Source organism: Amblyomma maculatum, chromosome 3 (genome assembly GCF_055883805.1).
Source record: "Amblyomma maculatum isolate TAMU_Amacu chromosome 3, ASM5588380v1, whole genome shotgun sequence".
Taxonomy (NCBI): Eukaryota; Metazoa; Arthropoda; class Arachnida; order Ixodida; family Ixodidae; genus Amblyomma; species Amblyomma maculatum.
The window spans coordinates 202350767-202367935 of NC_139346.1; positions in this window are offsets into that span (position 1 = coordinate 202350767).

Consider the following 17169-nt stretch of genomic DNA (forward strand, 5'->3'; position numbering starts at 1 on the left):
TGGAAAAAGTAAGACGGGCACTAGCTCTACCTTTAATGATGAGGCAGCGCTAATGGCTTCCGCATTCCGTTTCGCCTCGCGGTTCCTCGTGCATTTCGCTGTAAAATTGGGGAACTCAAATTAAGCTACGCTATCGCTTCTATTATTAAGGTGGAGCTTAAGCGTCCGCCTAAACTTGTAGTGCCAGAGTATAAGTCAGCCTCCCTTCCCCTATCTCAAATACCTATTCCTGGCAAAACGCTGGGGCTCGGTGGTGCCTCTTTTATTACACACAACAAATCTCAGGTGGTCGAAATTTGGGTTTTTACCTTTTCTTCCACTGAACCTAATTTTCAAGGCGGCCATGTGCTCTGCGATCACGTTGTTGTTATTGTGACTAAGGGAGGAAGAGGAGGAAACACTTTATTTAGCGAGCCACTTCGGACCCTTCAGGGCCGAAGGAATAATGAGAAAGAAGTGAAATGATTTAACATATATAGTTAATGTTAAACCGAGCAGAACGTGCTAAACTTTTGTTCTCCGATGGAAGCTGATGGAGACAAAGACGTGCAGTGCACAGCGCGAGAGCGTGTAGCAGTTTGCACTCAGGCCTATCGGCTGTGCCGATAGCTGCTGCACATAAAAAAATAAATAAAGCAAAAGCAAAAGCGTTCCAAACAGGAGATTTTCTTTTAAACCTCCTTGGTTCCATACTCGCTAGTTTCTAACCATTAGGAATTCCTGGTATTGAATCAGCTCTGCTGAAATGAATTTTTTAAAGTGAAATCCTTTCTAGGCTCATGGTGAATATAAAAATAATAAATATGGCTGTGGTTTGGGTTTAGTTAAATCGAGTATGTGACGGACACACGCGGCTACGGTAAAGCATTGAGTTTTGCTATACGGTTATACTTAGTAAAGCCTTTATCGAAATACCTTGTCACAAATGAGTTTACCAACACCAGAAACGACTTTTAATGCGTAATCCATTAAGTGGGCATGTTTTCAAGGTTTTTGTCACCAGAATTTAGTCGACAGGATTATGTTCGAACGAAACGTGTGATAAGAAAACGAATGGTTGCATTAGATAGAGGATGAAAAAATCTCGCTAGAAAAATTTTTTGCGCATGTGGAGTAATTAGTTGTTTAATTAGAGCCAATTAAGTCAATCAGACGTCGGGTTTGTCGGGTCACCAGCGGTAAGATTGCGTCCGAACGAAGCGAGTTGTAATTATGAAAACTAAGGGTTGCACAATAAGTAGAGGATGAAAAAAATCTCGCTGGGAAAGAATTTAATAATTAATTAGATCCTATCGTCAGTCAGATGTCGAATTAGCCAAGGGGGTAATGTCGACGTTCAAGGGGAGTCACGTGGTACCCAACGTCCATGGAGTGTTGGGTGGTTGGTTGCACAACTTTTATTTCCATCGGAAACAGGCGTCCTCTTCCCCGCCCCGGCAAGCGTGCCGGGGACGACGGGGAGTCGTGCGCCCGCGGATTAGAGGCTGGCCGGTAGCCCTTGGCTCGCTGCTGCCTCTTCCGCAAGGCGTTCCTGCTTTCCCTAATAATTGTGGCTTTTTTTATTTTTTTTTTTTTGAACTCCTCTTTCTGGGTTGAGGCCTACTTTTGCAAGGATCACCCTGCCCGTCTCGGTCGTGCTTAGTCTCTCTAACTGCCCGCCAATTCTGCCCACGTTTTATGCACTCCTAGTTCAAGCAGTCGCTCTCGAGGTACCCATGGGCAGTCCTAGCGCCTTCTTAACGCATTTTCGGATCAGGCAGTCTAATTTCTCTTTTTCTCCGGCCTTGATGTCCAGGTAGGGCGTGGCGTAACTGAGATTAGTTTTAGTAAATTTCTCTCCTTGAGGCCTCTTCCTTTAGTGGCGACCCTCCTCAAGAGCCCGAAGGTTTGCATCGCGTAACTTTCTAATTTCTTCAGGACCTCTCCGTTATAGCCGTGAGATTGGATGACCATCCCCAGAATCCTGATCTGATCTACTTTTTGGCACCGGTTTGCCCTCTACCTGAATATGAACTTTCCGCTATTCTAGCAGCGGAGGTACTTTGGGTTATATACTAACAACTCCGATTTTTGCGGGGAGCACGAAAGTCCCCTTTCAGCCGCTTAATCGACAATGATATCGGTCGCTGCCTGCAAGCGTTCCTCAGTACTCGCATCGCTTTCCTGGTTAACCGAGCGGTTGATATCGTCCGCATGCATGCTAAAATTTAGCCCCTTGATTTGGTTAAGTTTACCTGGGAGGCCTCTCATCGCCACGTTGAATAGGAAAGGGGATAGCACTGAACCCTGCGGCGTGCCTTTGCTTCCTAACTCTATCGTGGGAGATTCTAAATTTTGAAATATCATGCAGGCTTTTCTACCCGATAAGAAGTTATTTATGTAGTTTACGTTCGCTCCCCTATTTCGAGCACATCGAGCCCTTCGAGGATAGCCTCGTGCCTGACATTGTCGAAGGCCTTGGTGAGGCCTAGGCCCAGGATCACTTTGGCGTCTTTCGATCGCGAGTCTATGATATCATGCTTTAGTCGGAGCATTACGTCCTGCGTGCACAAGTGTGGTCGGAAACCGACCATCTCGTGCGGCCACATGTCGTTTTACTATAGTTTTACTCCATGAAGCACGTTAATCGCATCTGGACTACGTGCTCCAGCAACTTCTCTACGCATGAGGTTAGGGAAATTGGTCTCAAATTTTCCAATTGCGGTTGTTTGCCCGGTTTGGGTATTAGTATTATGTTTGCCGTTTTCCATTGATCTGACAACTGGCTCGTTTCCCAAGCTTTTCCAATAAATTCCGTTAGAAGTCTAATGGAGTCATCATAGTGTGAAGTCACAAACCGGAAGCCTCCTGTTCTTCTCCCGTGTCTCTTCTTCCACAGTGATGCACTGATCTCGAACGTTTTATTAATCTTCCATTTGCTTACAAACTGCTATGAAGAGGCTTCTGTGGTATACTGAAGAAGTCGGTGTTGGTTTTAATATTTGTTCACATTCGGTGGTGACTAAATTGGCGGGAACTCCGGACCTCTGATGCCCGGCGTTCCCGCCTCGCAGCGTCATCGCGGAGGCGTTTTACAAGTCGCTCCTCACGTTGTTCTGGCGCTTCGGTCGCTCTGGCGCTTCGGTCGCTCTCCTCAGCTTTACTTTGGCAGCGCGCAGGCAGATGCTGAAAAGCCTGCGGCGTCAAGCACTGAAGTCAGCGTTAACGCCGCTTGATCGCAGCGTGCCTTGCGGGCGCGGCTTTGTTATGCGACGGCGACCACATAGACCACTTATCGCATAGTTCGATTGCGACCCACAGGTCATACCGTTTACCGCAGTGGCCTACATCAGCACGTCGTGATCCGCATCGGCTTCCCCGTATCGAAGACCTGGGAGACTTATGGCTTCTCATTAAACTTCCTCTTTCGCTTCTTTCCCTCAGGCGGCCCCCAAACCCACTCCCCGATGGGTTGTGGCTTATTTCTTTCTGCGCCTCCCTGCAAATGGCCGCTTGCGCTATCTTTAGCAGTCTTATGGTATAAATCTATTCTCGCTTGTCTTAACGGCGCCAGCGGGGGTCTCTTCCGCGGTTTTGATTCTAAGCTCATGAACGTGATGTCCTGCAATTCAGCTTCCAGTCATAGGCTTTCTTTTGATACCATTTGATCACTCGAGGAAATCATCCTATTTGAGGCCCGCCGACCGACCTGCTGTAAGCACCTGGCGTGCCACCGCTGTTTCTTTTTCTTTTACAGCTTAGCCTCAATCTAGGTACGGTGTTGTCAAGCACGAGCTATTTTGCCTTCCTCGTGCACGGTAACTCTGAGTGGCCGCTGAAATAAGATACGCAGAGCTTCCGCAATAAATTTATTTTGCAAGGATAGCGGCGTAACGGAGGTTTCCGGGGTTAGCGCATCGTGTACATTTGTAACAGTAGTCGAAGTACTCGTTGTAGAAACAGCAGTGGTAGTAGTAGTTAACGATAGCAGGACTAGCAGCACCAATCTGAACCAGAAATAGTTGCAGAAGCTTAGATATCACATCAATAATTTTTGCGGTAGGGACAATGTATAAAGCTATAGCAGTAGTATCAGCACAGGTCATACATGATGACGGGGGGTGTAATAGTAGTTGTAGACGTGCTACTACCTCTACTACACTATAGTAGTCGTAGAAGTAATGAGGGACCTGTAGTGGAGGCCTGCGGAAATTTCGACCACCTGGAGTTCTATAATATACACTGTACCGTAGTATTAGCAGCAGTAATAGTAGTAGTATTGTCCCAAGCGAAAACCCAGGGGGTGTCATTCCCTCAAAGCCAGGTCATAATCTTCTGCAGGGAAGCTAAACAGTTTGTCAGTCTTATCTATCCTGACTGATCCCGGAAGCCCTTAACTATGCTTAGTGGTTAGCAAACATTGAAACAGTTTCAGTGCCATAAGTTAAAAAGGGATTTGACAATATTGCTTTGCTTAGGTGTTCAGTTTAACAACGATCGCGACTAGTACCGGGCTATCTCGGAGCAATTTAAGTTCACGGAAAAAATTCCGCAAATGAAGCAGAAGGACAAACAGGGTCAACATGAAAAAGCGTGAAGCCTTACCGGGGTGCAGGCTGCTTAAGAGCAGGGCGGAGAGAAGGCAGAAGAAGCGCATTGTAATTCTCGTCATACCGAAGAAAATAAGAGACCACCTTCAATAAGCGCCCCTCTTTTATCGCTTCTAAGCATCCCTGAGCGTCAAACACATTCGGCAGTACAGGGTCTGTCAAAAGTACCAAGGACACAAGGTTCTGTTTCCGAACCGTGCAGTGGAGCATTTGCGACACCGCCCAAGCTCAAAATTGCATTTGGTGTTATATTTGTATAGTACATTCGAGCGTTTTTGTTCGGTGCTCTTTTTTTATTCGTCTCTGTTTTATTTTATAATATGTTTTCATGCGAGTTTTCAGTCCAAGAGTATCTACGCTTGAGTTCTTCTCGATTTGCTTCTATTTTTGTTGTTTCCTTCGTCTTCAGTTATATTTGCTTTAGAACATTATAATTAGTACTCTGTAAAATGCTAGGTTATCGCTCTGGCTATCTTTCACTTTACCGTACTTAATTTAAGAGGTCCCGGTATAGTGGTTCACTCTGTTGCCTGCTTCGGTACTTATTTAATATGAATATATTGTCGGGAGCAGAAGCCCCCTCTTCTGCCCGCACGAGGCAGCGGAGGTGGCCCCGCCGGGGTGGTGCAGTGGTAAGACGCCCGGCTACTGTGCCGGAGTACCCGGGTTCGAACCCGACCTCGGCGGCTGCGTTTCGATAGAGGCGAAACGAAGAGGCGTCCGTGTGCTGTGCGATGTCAGCGCACGTTAAAGATCCCCAGGTGGTCGAAATTACTCCGTAGCCCTCCACTACGGCTCCTCTTTCTCTCTTTCCACTTTCACTCCCACCTTCCTCCGTTCCCTTACGGCGCGGTCGCGGTGTCCACAGGAAAACAAGTGAGACAGTTACCGCGCCTTTCTCTTCCAATAAATAAATCAGTAACTAAATAAATCAGGCAGCGGAGGTGGCTCAGCTACAGAGCAAGTAGCAGGCCCGTGCATTTTTTTTCCTTCTTCCTACGGCCACAATAACAACGTTCCTGCACCTTTGTAGGGCCCTTACAAAGCTTGGGATAAATTGCATGGCCGAATTGGAATAATTCAGTAATTTCTCGAAAAGGGAGGGCCGGACTGGGTTGAGGATCCGTATCAAAAGGGTCTGAAGGCGTTGCCCGGATAGTGTGCGCGCGAGCGGCGGCGTCTGCTGTTTCATTGCCTTCGAGGCCCATGTGAGCTGGAAAGACCATACAATCGTTCCAGACGCGGGGACCCCGAGGTAGTCACTGTTTTGAAGGTGCACGTTAAATATCCACAGGCGGTCGAAATTAACAAGGAGCCCTCCACTACGGCACCCCTTTCTCTCTTTCCGCTTGCACTCCTACCTTCTAGCCTTTCCTTACGGCGCGGCTCAGGTGTCCACAGAACAAATGTGACATATACTACGCATTCCCTTTCCTGTGAACCGATTATTATTATTATTATTATTATTATTATTATTATTATTATTATTATTATTATTATTATTATTATTATTATTATTATTATTATTATTATTATTATTGGTTGGTTGGTTTGTGGGGTTTAACGTCCAAAAGCAACTCAGGCTATGAGAGACGCCGTAGTGGAGGACTCCGGAAATTTCGACCACCAGGATTTCTTTAACGTGCACTGACATTGCACAGCACACGGGCGCCTTGCTTTTCGCCTCCATCGAAAAGCGGCCGCCGAGGCCGGGATTCGATCCCGCGTCCTTGGGAGCAGTAGTCGAGCGCCGTAACCATTGCGCCACCCCGGCGGGGTTATTATTATTATTATTATTATTATTATTATTATTATTATTATTATTATTATTATTATTATTATTATCATTATTATAATAATAATAATAATAATAATAATAATAATAATAATAATAATAATAATAATAATAATAATAAAAATAATAATAATAATAATAATAATAATAATAATAATAATAATAATAATAATAAGAGTACAAAAAAAATTTTTACGGATATTTCATTATCGCTTTCCTTTTGCAACTTCCCCCTCTCGCTCCACCAGGAGCGCCCAACTGAATCTTCCTTCCCTTCACTGCCGTCGTTTCAGACTTGATATCATATTTCTGTACAAACTCCTTCATGGCCACATTATGTGCCCTCAGCTCTTAGAGTACATCCTACTGCGCGTTCCGCGAAAGAGCATGAGGGAATTCAGACCATTTCAGGTTTCTCCTCTTCATTCCCACTCCCCTCTGGACAGGATGCAGTGGTTATTTAACTCTTTTTGTCCTCACCTTGACATCTTCCAAAACTCGCTCTGTTCATTTACATTGGATGTTCGTAGCGTTGTATTCTAAATAGTACTTTATCACATATAACTCCCACTTTCTAGCCTTAAATTGTATTTACTTCACTTTTTGCTTTTTCTCCTGTTCAATGCTGTCTGTATCTTGAACTACTTTTTATCCGTTTCTTGCTTATATTTCAACTTTAAACTTTATATTCGAATCTTACTGTCCCTTGTTCAATTTTACTTCTTTATTGTATTATTCTGTATTTCTAGCCTGTGTTTTAAGTACCATGCACTTGTTGCGCCTGGAATGGTTGTTTATTTTATGTATATTTCTATATTACTATAATCAATGTCAGTCATCTGTTTTTTTTTTTTTCCTCTTCTACCTACCGTTCTTTTTTTTTTCTTTATTTCCTGGTGTGGCTAAAAAATTCTCTCACTGTGTATATAAGTGATGATACTCATTGTTTGCTTAATTTCCGTGATACTTTTCGTCTCAGTTTCATTTCATGTATTATTTATTTCTTTTTTTTGTGTTCTCTCTGTGTGTGTAAACATGTTTGTGCTTTTTCATTTTTTTTTTTGTGCTGCAGCACAAAGACCACATGGTTGTTCCTGCGCACATTAAATAAAGATTGATCGATTGATTGATTGATTATTATTATTATTGTTGTTGTTGTTGGTGCTGTTATTGTTATCGAAACGCGGCTGTCAAATCGGATTCGAACGCGGGTATTAAAGCGAAAGCCTCATTTGGCGACCAATTAGCAGAAAAATGCGAGCAGCAGATATTGAAATCGATCCCGACCGCGCCGGCTGCGTTTCGATGGAGGCGAAACGAAGAGGCGTCCGTGTGCTGTGCTATGTCAGCGCACCTTAAAGATCCCCAGGTGGTCGAAATTACTCCGTAGCCCTCCACTACGGCTCCTCTTTCTCTCTATCCACTTTCACTCCCAGCTTCCTCCTTTCCCTTACGGCGCGATTCAGGTGTCCACAGAAACAAGTGTGACAGATACTGCGAGTTTCCCTTCCTGTGAACCATTATATAGATATTGAAATCAGCAGCCACGGAGTCTGAAGCAGACGCACTGCACGGATGTGGACGATACGAAGTGAAGTCGACGACGGCTGTTGGTCGGCGCGGGCAGTGTGACATCGCGTCGTCAGTGTGACAAGGAAATCGGAAATCGGCTGTCGGCGGCTCTCGGCGCCGGGCGATTCACAATACCATCGGTGGACCATCAACGTGCTGTTGGCGTCGTCGCAGTGTGACAAGCAAGACCACTCAAAAAACCCGTCTGCTGATGGTCTGTCGGCTTTGATCGGCCTAGTGTGACCGCACCTTTACGGAGCGGGGCGCAGGTTGTTGGCCTCTTGCGGAGAGAGACGGAGAGGCCCCATACTCCGCTTCACCGCTTCCGGGCCGGATATCGACGCTACGGCGCGGGCCTTGGCGTTCACCGTTGCGCGACCGTGCATGTTTGATCAGTGATGTCTCCCTCTAGACTCAGGCATATCTTCTTCCTGGTACAGTCGCGTGTCAGTCACACTCCACTCTGGCGGTGTACCGCTTACTGAAGTTTTCAATCGAAGATGGGAACCTTGAATACATCGAACAATTACTACTTTGGATTTAGCACATCTGCAAACGGCAAGCTAGCGTTACATATATGTAGTAACTCCTTAGAGAGAACGTCCGTCGGAGCAACACACTCGCCTTCGTAAAATGTCCCAACTGAAAACGCTCGCGTTGACTCTCAGCAAAGGCCAGAATGCTAGACGGCAAAATGCGTTATGGTGGCTAGACACACTAGCACCACCAACCACCCACCTAGGGAATGCCGGGAAGATATGGTTTCTTATTTACATTGGCAAACATTGTGCCGGAAATGTGAATTCAATTGCAACCATATAACTTTTTCGCTGTGTACGCCTCATAGAAATGCTTTGCTACATAATTTCCAAACAAGCCTAAACCAACACATTTCCTACGCAATATTTGTTAATGAGGTAAAAAACCCTCCCTAAAGAAAACTAATCCGCCCAGAGCACAGAGAATCGGGGCCAAGGTAGCTACATCTAGCTGGCCGTGCTGCTACGCAGTTACTATAGTGCCTAGAATATTCTAGGTGCTATACAGTTACGATTCCGCGCTCTAGAATCCATATTTTTGGCACCAGACAAGCTGTGGCATGCCAAATAGTGCCATCCCGACATTTCTGCTGTTGATGAAGTAACACTTTAAGGAAGTGGGATAGACAGCGAGACCACTTTTCTGTTTAGGTAATTTGGGAAACTATGTGGAAACTAGGAGCCACCTCACACTCCTGGAAGTTAGCGTATGCAAGAAACTCTGCAGGAAAAATTGTGAAGATCAAGACGCCCGTCTGCTATGCAATGCCAGTGCACGTTAAAGAACCCCAAGTGGTCGAAATTTCCGAAGCCCTCCACTACGGCGTCTCTCATAGCTTGAGTCGTTTTGGGACGTCAAGCCCATTAGCCCCGACGGGGTGGCGCAGTGGCTACGGCGCTCGACTACTAGAGAGTTTTAGCTTACCGTGATCCGCGATCCGCTACTGGGATCCGCCACCGCGCGTTCCACTGAGCATGCCCAGACCCCCCTTGACACCGATAGATGGCGCCACATACTGGATGTCGGCACACAGACCTGCCGCGTCAGGACCAATCAGCTTGACCGCCCCGCCCACGCGCGGTAGAGAGCCACGGTGGCGGATCGCGGATCACGGTAAGCTAAATCTCTCTACTAGAGAGTTTTAGCTTACCGTGATCCGCGATCCGCTACTGGGATCCGCCACCGCGCGTTCCACTGCGCATGCCCAGACCTCCCTTGACGCCGAAAGATGGCGCCACATACTGGATGTCGGCACAAAGAGCTGCCGCGTCGGGACCAATCAGCTTGACCGCCCCGCCCACGCGCGGTAGAGAGCCACGGTGGCGGATCGCGGATCACGGTAAGCTAAATCTCTCTACTGTTCCCAAGAACGCGGTATCGAATCCCAGCCTCGGCGGCCGCTTTTCGGTGGAGGCGAAAAGCAAGGCGTCCGTGTGCTGTGCGATGTCAGTGCACGTTAAAGAACCCCAGGTGATCGAAATTTCCGGAGTCCTCCACTACGGCGTCTCTCACAGCCTGAGTCGCTTTGGGACGTTAAACCCCACAAACCGAATCAAATCAAACCCCTTAAAAGCCAAAAAGTTGTGAAGATAACATAAAGGAAATTTCAAACACATCCCTTGGGAGTTAATGGTGGCTGCGAATTCCTGTTTTTCGCTTTTGTTGCTCATCTCATCACTCGCTTTATTACAATAATTTATTTAGCCCCCCCCCCCCCCCCCCGCCCCCAGCACACACACACGCGCGCTGACAAAAACATACAGGTTAACAGATACCCGCCTGCTTCAACCTGTTAACACCTTAGCTAATCTTGTCTTTAATCACGCAAGATACTAAAGTCCCGACGCTTGTTTAAGAAACATCCTTTTTTTCATACTCGTAAAAGAGAATTCTGAGATGAATTTCTTTCACTTGAGCTTCAGGTTCGGGCTCAAGCTTTTCGGGTTTCAGTTCCATGCAGGTTCGGTTCCAGAGCAACATTAGGTTCTGGTTAGAACCATGCAACTAACTTTAAATAGGTTGGAGGATAAATTTTTTTTTAACCATGATGAGCAACCCTGACTGTGCTTTCTGTTCGTTGGGTATAGAAATCATAATGAAAAAAAAAAAAGAAAACTTGATTGGTTCTAGACATTCGGACCTCACCCACTTGAATGTAATGTTCGGAGCGAGATATCACGAAGAAAACAGCAAATTTAAATCACATCAGTATTATGTTTGTATTACTATATTCACCGGCGATTTAAACATTTAGTAGCATTTCACGGTTCGTAGCTTACCTATCTCCCGCGGCATACTTTCATGCAAAAAGTTGGCAGTGGCTTAGCTTGGTTAAGCCTGGTACATGATTGCGAAAGCAATAGCTATGGCTACGCCTAGGTTCAGCTGGTGGTGTAGCTGGTTGTGGTGCTTGTGGTTATTCTTATGGTTATGCAGTGATTCACTGTGGCCACGGCATATGGTTCAACTATTGTTTATTGCAGGGTGCTACCTGGTTATTCTATGTATAACTAGTAGCGAGGCAAGGAGTGCCGTGGCTGCAACGATATATACTTGGTTGTGGGTGAGGTTAAGGCAGAATGGACAACTGCCGCTCCGGCACCGGCTGCAACGGCATTCGTTATGCCAGCAGAAATAAAAGCATCCCTGGAGACTGCGTTGGTTCCACCTGCCGCTAGGCCACCTCCTATAGTATCCAACGTTGGACCCCCGGCGGTAGCTGCGGTAGGAGCGGGAGTTAAGCCGCGGTTGGTAGCTACCGCCTCGCAAGTTGACAGCGCGAGTTGGGGACCCTGTTTTTGCGGCAGATGGGATGACGTCACTCCGACTGTAGCGCCTCTCGTGGAAGGAGCGGGAGTTAGACCGCGGTTGGTAGCTACCGCCTCGCAAGTAGACGGCGCAAGTTGGGGCCCCTGTTTTTGCGCAGCTGTGCTTGGCGGCGCGCCAAAGGTCACGCTAAAGGTCAATGGTAGCTACCGCCTCGCTACGCGAAGGGCTAAAAAGTGAAAGTAGTATTGCTTTCGCAATAAAAGATGGATTTCGAGGTCATTCGAACCAAGCAGACATATAAGACGCGGTGTTTTTAAGCTGCTCGGTCGGCCGAAAAGCCATAGCCGTACTCCAGAATTCAGACATCGCGTAAGAAACGCATCGGAAGAAATACGAACGTGATTTTATATCAAAATTATGACACTACCGTTCTTTGAACAGTGCTCAGGGTGGTGTCAGACCATTTCGACTCCCATTTTACATCCATCTGCAGGTCAAGCTGGAGACTAGTTTGTGATAGGCGTCAAACTGACCACATATTCACCTCCCTTCAACTGTATGCCTTTAATTGTGCCGTACGTGTCCACCGAGAAGTCAGACAGATGCTGCGCCTTCCTATTTTTTTTAAAATCAATTAATATTTATTTGAAAATTGCCAAACGAAAAGGATATGTTAAAGGCGCTCCACATTCAATTTTAAGGCCAAGCTTGAGCGTCGACCTAATTTTTCTTTCTACTCTGAATACCAATCTTTTTGTCTCCCAAATATAAAGGATATTTCCACAAGCGAGGAAGGTGAAGTGACCTTAGATTAGATATGTGTTAATTCAGGCACATGTTGAGCTGAAAATACAGAGCACATAATTACGCCAAATATATGCAGCCTTTCATACTTCCCATTCAAAAACGTCCAATAACAGTTTTCGAAACCTATTGGAATCTGGTTGGTGCTCTGTGGCTGATTTGGTTCCATGTGTGCTTCTCGCAGGTCTTACTCTCTTTTTATCGCGTTATACTTTACAGGAGAGAATCTCCTGTAGGACGTAGAGTAATTTGAATTCATATCAAATCGCATCAAATTGAAGTCCATTCACCCATAACTCAAGTTATACAGACAGCGACTTACCCAATCTCTGCACTGCACAAAGGTTTGCTTCCATCCAGACTGAGCACAGGCTGTGGTATCAGAAATATTCCAAGCGGGCGACCATTCTAAGAGTGGTGCGGGGAGTAATTAAGCACGCTGATTAGTAATCACAACAAAACAACAAAAATAGTTTCCCCAGCAGTGTGTTAAACAGGGCCGTGTGCGAGTGCGGACTGCAGCAACGTACTGCCTGGCAAAAGAACCGCAACGCTCGTGTAATTAGGCGCCCGACGCAGAGCCTAACTGTTTAGAGCCTCCAGCCCGGGCATGCCGCTGTCATTGCCCGAATCGATATCGGGAAACCGCAGATGCTTGCAGTCTTATGAACGTTTTCGTGTGCAGGCATGGCGGGATTTATTGCAGTGCTACGTGCTTTAGTATAATATTCAGCCCCGTAGCTTCATACAACTTATACCCGGCCGAAGCCGAGCAACCGTCGTCTATACGTGCTATTTATATCGATGTATCAATCGCCCGTGCTGTCATGCGCCGTCAGCGGCGTGAAACTAGTTAACTGTGTAGTTAGGGAAGCCTTCCACGAGCGTGTTTGCAAGACTAGACGGATGAATGCTGCTGCTTGACGGTTTAATTTCAGTATTAAACGTGACTGTATTGAGATTCCCGCCTCTTGATGCTACTGCTTCGCACCTACGCAAAGGCTGGTACACGTTGCAATTGTTTTCAATAGCACTGACGGCTTGATTGGATCTATTTCTACACAGTTGTACGTTAGTTTGCCTGCATGAATAGGAGGGGTTAGGAGAGAGATGGCGGCAGCGTCAGTCGTATTTTTGGTAACAGAACATCCTCAATGCTTTTCCAGTAGTATACACAGCGACGAGAGGGAACTTTTGCCACTTTTGCAACGAAGTGTGCGATCGAAACAGCAGGTCGTCTGGCAACGAGCGCTTGAAAAGGATATAAATATCTAGACCCGTGGCATCGGGAAGGCGACGAGCTGAAAAATGGTAGTGGAGTGTTGATCGTACTAGATTAATTGGAATCTCAGGAAACTTATGACAACGCCTATTTCATTTTATTTACATCCCCAGCTGAATATGTTGCAGGATCAGGATAAAAATACATAATACATAAGAAAAAACTTAACATGCTTGCAAACGTAGCGATACCACATGGTAGAAATTCTGTAAAAATTAACTGAATTGCAAGCACAACATAGTTAATAAAAACATCATGTGGCATTGATACTTAATAAAAATGAGTTCGATTGAAGAGGCCACTTTATGGAGGGAATTAAGTTCCAGTGCTTTATTTTTCGTGCAAAAAAACAAAACAAAAAAAGCGTGTTTCAAATTATTTGGGCAAGAGAAGTTGGCTGAAGATTATGATGACTTCTGACTGATCGAGGAATATCGGGGACACGGAGCAATTTAAAAGTGTCACAGTAAAATATGAATTAATGATGCAGTGCAGCAACTTCAGATAATTCGCGTGGTGGTGCATGGGCAGGTATGTTAGGTGCAAACAGGACAATGCACACGATAAAAAATGGCGATCATATCGATGATATACGAACTTGATTGCTTTTCTTTAGATGCTACCGATTAGGTAAATTTCACACTGTGATGGCTGGATACTGCAGACGTGTATTCAAATTACTGGATGAATTAAACATGTGTACATTGATAACTTAGTCTCCTAACTAGCATTAGTCAGTGTTCACCTCAAATAGCTGAGGATTTTTAGTGTTTTAAAGCAAATTAAGTTAGCATGTTAGTGGTAAATATGGCGACGAGATGCTTACATTCGAATGTCTTGTGCAATGGTGTGTCGCTAAAAGCGCAATTAAACAGTGCAGGGGATATGCTGTTGGTAAAAGACATAACTATTGTTTCAATAAAATTTGTTATTCACAATTTAGTCATTGCTTTATTTTGTATATTGGCCATTCTTTCTTTCAGTCTAGGTCAGCTTTAGCCAGGGGGCCAGGCTTTGAGGTGGAGATGCTTGTTTGAGATGTGGCACTTCAATTTTGAATGGTGGAATGAGGACTGCACTGTAAAAAAACAGCAATCCACATCCAAGTTATATCGTGTGCGTGCCTGCTTTACGAATTATAGATGGTGTGGCATGAATGCTGGCGAGACACTAAGCTTTCTTTGAATCAAGGTGTGCACAAACTCTCGTAATAGAAACCAGCCAAAAGACCAGCCAAAAAGACCAGCCTTTGTCATGTGTGCACCTTTTTTTGTTTATCGTATTTTGGCTGGTTTCTGTTATGAACTAATACCAACTCGGCCAGTCTACAGCCCTTCTGAACAAACTATCACCTTGACACTTTTCATTGGATATGCATAATGGTTTTTTGTTTGGTTCAATTCCTTAAGGAGAGATTTAAAATCAGAATTTCTTTATTTGTTACAGACGAAGCGCACAGCAGGAATTTGAATGTTTATGACCATTGTGACGCCTTCTTTCGTGTGAGGGTCCCGCACCACGGTGGTATACACTCAAATTTTAGCGTTATAACAAATTCATAAACTAATTATTCCTCGCTGTTCGGTGCTTTTTCCGTAAAAACCCGAGTGAGTTCTTGCATTGCAGATGAAATTACATAGAAAGCGTAATCATTCCACGCAAGATGGTTATTAATTATTACCCCTAAATACACCTCTACTTCATGTCTTCAAGGACGGATGCACTATTGATGGTGTAGTTAAACTTCAGAGGCTTTCTTTTTTCCTGTAATTCGCCTAATGGTGCTTTCTCAGTGTTCAGCGAGGCCCCTTTTCTTTTATATCAGGAGGCAGCATCGTTAAAAGCAGTATGAAGCAGGATCATATTTTTCAAATAGTATGTACTAATAACAAAAATGATTGAGTTTAAAATTTTCGAATTCGGTCGAAGTGACTACGAGGCATTGTGAGACACTGTTATGAACTTGTTGATGATGTCGGCCTATAAGTTAACAATGCGTAGCGAAAATTTGCTTTTCCAAATTTGTTCCTTCGCTTGCGTCGAGTAATTGAAACTGTCATAGATAACCAATGGGCTTCGTTTTTGAAATTAATTGTGAGGCAGCTGGGGAATATTGATAAGGTACTGTTACGAATATATGGACAGAAATTGTCTAAGCTTGCGATACGTATCAAAACTTTGTTTCGGCAGTTGGTAATGCACTCACAACGAGTAAGACTCCCGTAATAGATAAGTGGCGTGCGTTTCATTCAAAAACTACTAACATGCAATAATTTTATTGATGCATATGTAATCTATAAAAATTATAACTTTCCAAAACTTTTTCCTGGGACTTTAGCAGATTTTGTTTGGTATGCGTGAATGAAGGAGACCAAATGATTTATGTTCGTCAAAAACAGTAAAACGCCTATCCTGATTTCTTACACTCTGATAATATAAAACTTCATAAATAGTTTATTGGCATCAACTTTTCGAATGTCATATTGAAATTGTATATGATGTCAGCTTGTGTGAACGTACATAATATTACACTGAAGGCTCGAATATCGGCATTTGATTGCGTTACGGTTGAGAATCCCTTATTGATACTATGCTCCCATGACTGAGAGCTGAACTTGTATTTAGAACCTGCATTACATAATTTGCTACTTCTTTTTCGATGACCTTGAAGGAGGAACAAGTTCAGGCGATAGGACGGTAGTTTGTAGCTTCCGTTTTTGTGAATAGGCAAAATTCTGGTTGTGAGTCAATCAGGGGCTGATAAAATGCAGAGCAATGATTCGTCGAATATTTTGCCCAGACCGAGAAAGAGGGCCGAAAGTTGCTTGCAACTGCTACAGGCGCCTAAATTGCTGAATGCACCAATCAAGGTTCGTGTAAGCACTGCAAGCAACGCATTTACGAAGACTCCCTGGAGTAGCCGCGATGCTGACCTCTGGAAATACCGGCATAGTTGAAGCATTAAGTTACTCTGGCTGCTGTACATATTTTACTTGATCGTTTGCTAGCATCTAAAAGGAAGTATATGGAAGCCAGATAGAAACAGCGGATCTGTTTAGAACTGCGACCGAGGCCGGCTGACATTACTGAGCGCTCATCATGAGAGAACAGGGGTTGTGTAATGTTTTGTTCCTCTCCCCACAACTCCGTTTCTCTGCGAGGAATGTGCAAAAAGTAAACAATCAAGGTCTGCCCTGCACACAAAGCGAGTCCCTTGAACATTCACTGTCTGACTCACGTCGCGTACAGTGCGTAGGCAGCCTCCATTGACTCCCCGCAGTGGGCCTTCACCGCGCTCTCTGGGGGTGAACCTGACCCAACCTCCAACCCCACTCGGGACCGACGCGTGATGAGAACGTCGAACAGGGTTCGCTTGTTTGAAGAGCGGTTGTCCATTAAAACTCCCAGCTTTGGTCACCGTACACTTACGCCTCATAGAGAGATTTCATTGTAGCTGAGATGCGCGTAGGCGCTCCACTATTCGGAGGGCAAGGCATTGTGGCCCCCCGGAACCCCTTTTCGGCACTGCGCCACGCTGCGAGCTTTGGGCAGACGGAGTTGATTGAAAGCGGTGTGCCGTGCGGTTCTGTGTGAGGGCGGTTGATGGAGCAGCCAATAGCAACGAGGCTCAGGCAAGGACGCTTTGTTTGTTGACACAGCCGCCGTATAGGATGTGAGGGATCGATTAACGACGATTCCCCCTGCTCCCATCCGCATTGACATGTAGAGACAGTGCGTTTTTTGCCCAAGAAAGAAAGCTTTACGCTCGCCATCATGTTATCTGTTACCTAAATTTTTTTTCTCGACCATAATGCGGG